Raw genomic sequence first — 7,182 nt, 5'->3', positions numbered from 1 at the left:
TCCAATGCATGCCTTGAAATCTTATTAGGCCAAAATAAGGAAAAAAGGCCAAGATTCCATGTATGGCCTCAAAACTCAAATCTAATTCAGATCCAAAGAGTCAAATGCTACAAATGGCCTGGAGATTCATAAAGTTGCAAACTTTATGAAGTTCAACCTTTCAAAACAACAAGACATAGAGAAAAGTGGGAAAAATCCATAGATCTATCAACTAACTCATCAAGACTAAGACTTTTATACCTTCTTGAGATGCTTGAGGAAGATAAACTCCAGGACCTACGTTGCTTTAGGCTCCGAATACGATCTTCCACCACCTTTTTCCTTCACAAGCACTAAACACACACACTTTGAGGCCAAAAACTCACACAAAGGATCTAGGGTTTGCAAGGGACGATTTGGAGAGATGGAGGCTGATGGGAGGAAGGATATGAGAGGTTAAGGAGTTAAAATAGGGGCTCATCGCCTAAACTTTAGGGTTTTCTCCAACAGCCGCCACCACGTTGTGGTATCCCTTTACCACGTCGTGGTGGTTCATTAAATGCTCGCGGGCCAAAATCTCATCACCACGTCGTGGTGAAGCTTCACCATGTCGTGGCCAAAAAAGAAATTATACAAAATCGGAAATAATTTCATACCTGGAATCGAGTGTTACAATTTCCCCCCACTTGAATCAGACTATGTCTTCGAAGTCTGCTGCAGTAACTAACCCATGGTAGTATTTCCATATATCCACCTTGGTCACTCAGACGGTCCTCCCCAGAACCCGATCCGAACTAAAAGTCGGCTCGTTGTGGCTGCTGACTACCCATACCATCCTTGACTTGCTAACTTTCTTTACTAGGGAACCATAACAACCTTCCCGACATTTGAACATCCAATACCTTAACCGACTCTTAATCAAGCAAACCCATCTCGGAACACAGATAATACGGTATCTCTCGCAATCCTAACCATACGGAACCCTTCCGACCCTAACTTACCTTGTTGATTCCACTGGGGCATCAGGACTCCTGACCATTCTCTGTTGTAGAACCCTTCTTCCGCAAATAAGGCGGCTCCAAACATGAGCCTCAACTAGATAACCACTACAGAGAGGCACACAACGCCAACATATTCCACAACTTCCTGGCTAAGACCGAAGGTCTAGAGAGATCCACAAAGTCGGGGCCTCCCAAGGCTACAAACACCTAATCGATTATATCAATATGTTTCCCGAGACTGGGAATCCATCAAATCCAAATTTCAGAACTCATAACCAGAACTGACATTCACCCATTCATTGAATCCACCCTTTGCCTTTGAGTATGATTATTACCAACACATGGAAATGGACTCAAACACATCAATTGCAAATTTCTACCAATTCCAAATACATAAAATGTACCAAAAGCCTTTAATAAACCCTTGATTCGTTGACACGCCATTACCAACCACTATTCCCAGTGTTGTAAAACTTGCCGAGTTGGCCGATTACTCCTCCGAGTACTCGGTACTCGGCCCCTTACCGAGGCGAGTTACAGAATCCCGACTACTCCCTGATCAACTCCTTACTAAACTGCGTAGCGTTGTAAAACGCGATCAACTCGGTGATTAATATGTATAATATACTTGATGATTCATTATTTAACACACACATGTGATTATTACTACATATATATCTTAAATTTTCAGTAATTATTCACGAAATGAGACCATTATGTGTTTTTTAACTTTTGTGTATTCACATGTATCTAATTTTGTTATATATTTCAATCAACTTATGATTTTAACTTATGATTTTGACATATATAATTTCCCTAAAAATATTTCTACATGGATTACCGAAACCGAGTACTCCCCGAGTATTTCCGAGTACTCGCTACTTGGTAGTCAGCCAAACAGGTACCGAGTAACGAGTTCTACAACCTTGACTGTTCCTACGAGCAAAATGAGAATTCCAATAATTTTCACATTTACCTCCAATTCTTATCAACTCAGGTGTACCCCTCATGGCAAATCACTCGAGACATTCACGAAGAACTTTATGATTTAAGACTTCACAACCGATTCCCAACCTTGATAATCAAACCCCTAATAACAACTTGCAAACAAATGATATTTATAAAGAAAATATTCCACAAAGACTTTCTTATATACGACTGACACTCCCAACAACCCTTAACTGTTCCCTTTATCCAAATCAACCAAATTGTGGGTCTCCCGACGTCCATCAATACACCAACACCAAGAGTACCATAAGCAGAAGAAATCAACAATCATGATCACTGGGTCCACATACACCCCTCTCGGCAATATATAATGAATTTATCACCATGCACGTCCTTAGGGAACCCATAACCTCATCCAAAAGGGAAGAAATATCAGAGTTCAAACGAAATGATAGACATCAATCATTAACAGATGATATTCTCACGATCGGTCGAAGCAAGATCCCATACTTGTTTGAGACTGAACAGATTTTGCCAATTCACAACTAGCTCGAGAAGACTTCCAAGGTGATCCTGAATGCTACCAAACTTGAGCCTGTTATGAGCCAAATCTCCTCACCACCCTTGAGGGTAAACATACCCAGAGACCAAAGGAACATAAAACATACTGAACTTGATGATAGGTTGACACATCCGTTGAACATCAACTTTCACAATTTGAAACTTTGGGGAATCTTTGCTGAATAATGAATGAGACGACCAACGATTAAGGACGCCTTGACATCATATCTAATGAACCAAAACCCACGCAGAGCTGGACGTACTCAAATCTGAGATTGATTTCCTGATCGACCTCTGCCCAAGCTAGACCATAAATAGAAATCCCTACCACGAGCTAACAATTCCCTCAGAAACCGATTCTCAACCTGAGTGGTCCTAGCGGCTCCTCGTCTATTCATTGGCACTCCCAAAAGGAACCAATAGTTGCAACGAGCTCTTGACCAACTACTTTCTACTGAGAGACAACCCATGTACCTCCTGGACGTATCCATCCAATCACCACTTACTATATACCCTTTCCCTGATCAAATCCTGAACCGAGATTCCATATACCCGCACCGCAAATCCCTATGAGCCATTCTTCCAACATTATGAACACGAAACGATCGATGATCCCTCCAAGCCTAATACCTGGTTCTCCCCCACTTAGAGTTCAAACTACCACCCACCGGTGTTTAAACCAGACCATATCTAAAACCGGTTCAACCAGGTACAACCATCCTTAACCCTGGGATGTATAACACACATAGGATGATCTTCCAGATAAGGATCAGACAAATCCTAAGAGAATTCTGAATTTCAGCTGAAGACCTTTGAAATTTTCCAATCATAACCACTTTAACCTTAAGGATTCCGTGCATATGCATATGCAAACACCTACTTAAGATCCAAAACATACACTCCTTGCCTGCAATTCCCAATCGTCAATCAGGTACCTGACTTTCCTATATCCAAGGGAAACAGACCCTTGATCGCATCACTAAGCATCCATACCATAAAAATCCTCCTACGCATGCCTACACTGGCATACTGTCTCCAAACACCACAACCAGCTGGCCCCATGCTGGGTTTACATCCTAATTCTAAATGTCACAAACCTGCTAACTCCTTCTCTAAACTCGAAAACTGAATGATCATAATCCTTGCCACCGATAGCGCGAATCCAATCCATCAATCAACCACTCAACTTTCGGCTGCAATCCCCAAGCTGATCATAACAATCATTTCCTTCTTGAGTCCTACGACTCAATGCACGACCCCGAGCAAAACCCTCGAGACCTCAACCCAAAAAAACTCATCGATGTCTACACCATTCAACCCAAACGCCAATGGGGACCAACACAATTACCAGTCCCATCCTTATGCCCGAGCAACCATAACCAAAAGATCGACATATACGGAACCACTACCACGAATCATGGTATCAAACCATGCTATCTTCCCCGACCATCCCTTAGATTCCCCGTAACTCTCCTTTATTCGGGTATGGATCATGTGCTTCTAGTAGTATGGGCCCAATACTACCTTCAACACCTATCCATACTTTCCTCAAGGATCATATTGGGTCCTTTAATACCTACTCATAAAATACTCCCGATACCTGCTCAACAGTGAAACAACCGCACTAAAATACTTCCTAAGTTCTCTTTGGATTTCCCCACCTCCTTTGCCATCAGCTGCTAAAGGACTCCAATCAATGTCAGCCAACCACTTCATGAATACAGTTACATGAAACAAAACTTAAATAATCTTTCGACTAAAGGACCCGACCCTACAACGGTTAGACTCAAACGAGAGTTTCCCAATAGGGCCAAATTCATCACTCTAAGATTATTTAACCTCTATATCATGTAACTTAATGTATTCATTTGATAGTTAGCTCATATCAATGTGAGTCCCACAAATACAAAGCAAGCAACATTCAAGTGGTGGAGTCGACTGTCACTAAGACACAATAAATCATACAGATCCTTATACGAAATTCTTGATCGCTAAATACCAGCATCTCAAGTACAAGTTCATTCTGACCTCACTCCCTCAAGAGTGGTTAATAATTCTCACGCTGACACGCCATATACTGCACCCACTCATGAAACTTCCACCAACCTTGCAGCACTCGTGTATGCTAATCATAGATAACACTGGATCCTATAGACAGTTTTATACTTGATTCTACGTTGATCCTTTCATCAAACAAGAACAGGAAATAAGGCTAAACAAAACATTCTCATGCTATAGAATCTTAGTTATGTACAACTATGATGCATACCCTAAGCAACTATAGTTATGATGTCAATTCTATATATGAAAGAAACCTAGGCTACCAGGCATCATATAATCAACAAATTATATTATGTAATTCCTGAAGATCCCTAGCATGTTGTTCTAACATATCACAACATCAAATAACAGTGTGGTAATTTGGGGCTACTTACTGGCTCCGGATGATCGTACACATCACATTCTCTTTTGGATACTTTGAAAACAACTTTGGAAGTCATTTTTAAAACCCTTTTCCTTAGTTTGAGACTGGATTCACACGAGTGTTCCTCCAATTCACTCAAACTAAGGCTCTGATACCAACTTGTAACATCCCAAAAATTTCAACAAATTTTAAACATTTCGAAACACCCATTTAATTAATAGAAGTGTTTACAAAACATTATTTAAAAATCAGAGTCTCCCAAAACTGTAAGCACAAAGCTTAGCGAGTTCCCCAAAGTACCACCACATACACATAACAAAAAGTAGCATTCATACAGAGCCTTCACACTGACTGGAACGCCGCATCGACCTACAGACTATCTGGAATGCTCATAGAACCTTCAGCATGACTGGAATGCCTCATCGGTCCTTCAACCTATCTGGACCGTTCTCTAGGCCTTCGATCTAACTGGTACGCCTCTCAGGCCTACAGTCTATCCGGGACGTCCTAGGTCTCTTGTCCTTCAGTCTACACTGGTCCGCCTCAATCCAACCGCACACAACTTGCCGACAAATACATAATAGATAAACATACATATAACCAGTCAACACACAATCAGAAAGATCTTACAGATAACTAAGCATAGCATCATCTTATATACCAACCGATCTAATAGATCACTATGGATTAAGTGTCTAAGACCATAACTATAATTGGTATGTACTTGACCCGATAGTAGCATGGTCCATTTGGGTTGCATTCACCGGAACAATTTGATAGGAAGGATATTTGAGAAAGAGGTTATTTGTGATTTATTAATATATTATAAGAATAATATATTAATTGAGAAATCATATTATTTAATTGGTATTGATCAAGAATTAATTTGGAATTAATTTAGTGATCAAAAGAGACTAATTAAATTAACGGTGACTGATTATGTAAATCTGTGATACATATAGTTTGGGGTAATGATCCATGATTGATTAGTGATGGATTAAGCTTATGTGAGATTCCATGAAGTGTTAGTCCAAATGATTTGTTGGATCAAAAGCCTAAGTGAATGGATTATGGTTTACAAGTGACCCTTGGAATTCTACACTATATATGTAACATCTAAGCCCCTAAAATCGACACACAAGTATTCTAAGAATAGTATAGCCAATTTTGGTGCCTCCTAAACCTCTCTCATAATCCTCTATTTGTTCTTGGTGTTTTGTGACTTATTTGATGCATCACATTTGAGGTGCTAAGATCTTGTAAGGCCAAGTTCACTCACAGACTATCAACTCGACGAGTATGATCTTCTGCTTGCAGATTTTCATGTTTTTTTGGCCAGAATTAGATTAGGTTTATTACCATAAACTGTTTTATATCATAAAATCTGATTTTTCTGATATGGTAGTGACTATCCTCATCCAATTAAAAGATAAATTGTCAAATTTTAAGATAATTACTAGATTATATGATAAGCTAATTATTTATATTATTTGACTTGAAATTATCTTGCTATATGAGTTGAATTAGATCAAATTGGTAAATTATAAAAATATGTGATTATTTTACTTGTTTAAAATTTGATCTAAATGGCTTTGAAGAGTTACAAAACTTGCCATCAAGTTTTGGAATCCAAAAGGTTTTGAAGAGTTTCAAAACTTTCCCTCAAGTTTTGGAATTTAAAAAGTCTCATTTATGAAACACTAAATTCTAAAATTCAAGAGTTTTTGAAGAGTTTCAAAACTTGCCCTCAAGTTTTGGAATTTGAAAAGTCTCATTTATGAAACATTAAATTCTAAACCCTAGAATTTTAGAAGGCTAAAATTCAACCCTTATACTATTATAATATTAAAGGATTAATACTTATATATATATATATATATATATATATATATATATATATATATATATATATATATATATATATGTGTGTGTGTGTGTGTGTGTGTGTGTATAAGACATGTCAGTCTTACCGTTAGTAGGCCTCATTCACAAAGCTGGTTTATAAGAGGGTATAAGGAAATTGCCTATAAAATGATGATTGAATGGGTGTCCACTCTCACCCACCTCTTCCTTGACTAGTGGAGGGTCGTTAGCCGAACGGGTAGGATAAGATATTAATTCTCCTTAAAAAGTATAATGATAATTATAAGAAGTAACTAAACACTTTTCTAAATTCCCAATCTTAGTTACTTTAGGAAAAATATGAAAATGGTGCTATTCCATGAAATTGCAATTTGCACCTTGCCAAGTTGTTAGTGGAGCGTGTGT

Source organism: Lactuca virosa, chromosome 8, assembly GCF_052849685.1.
Source record: "Lactuca virosa cultivar CGN04683 chromosome 8, Lactuca_virosa_CGN04683_v6, whole genome shotgun sequence".
NCBI lineage: Eukaryota > Viridiplantae > Streptophyta > Magnoliopsida > Asterales > Asteraceae > Lactuca > Lactuca virosa.
The sequence above is the reverse complement of the archived record's forward strand: the minus strand, read 5'-3'. Positions refer to the sequence as shown.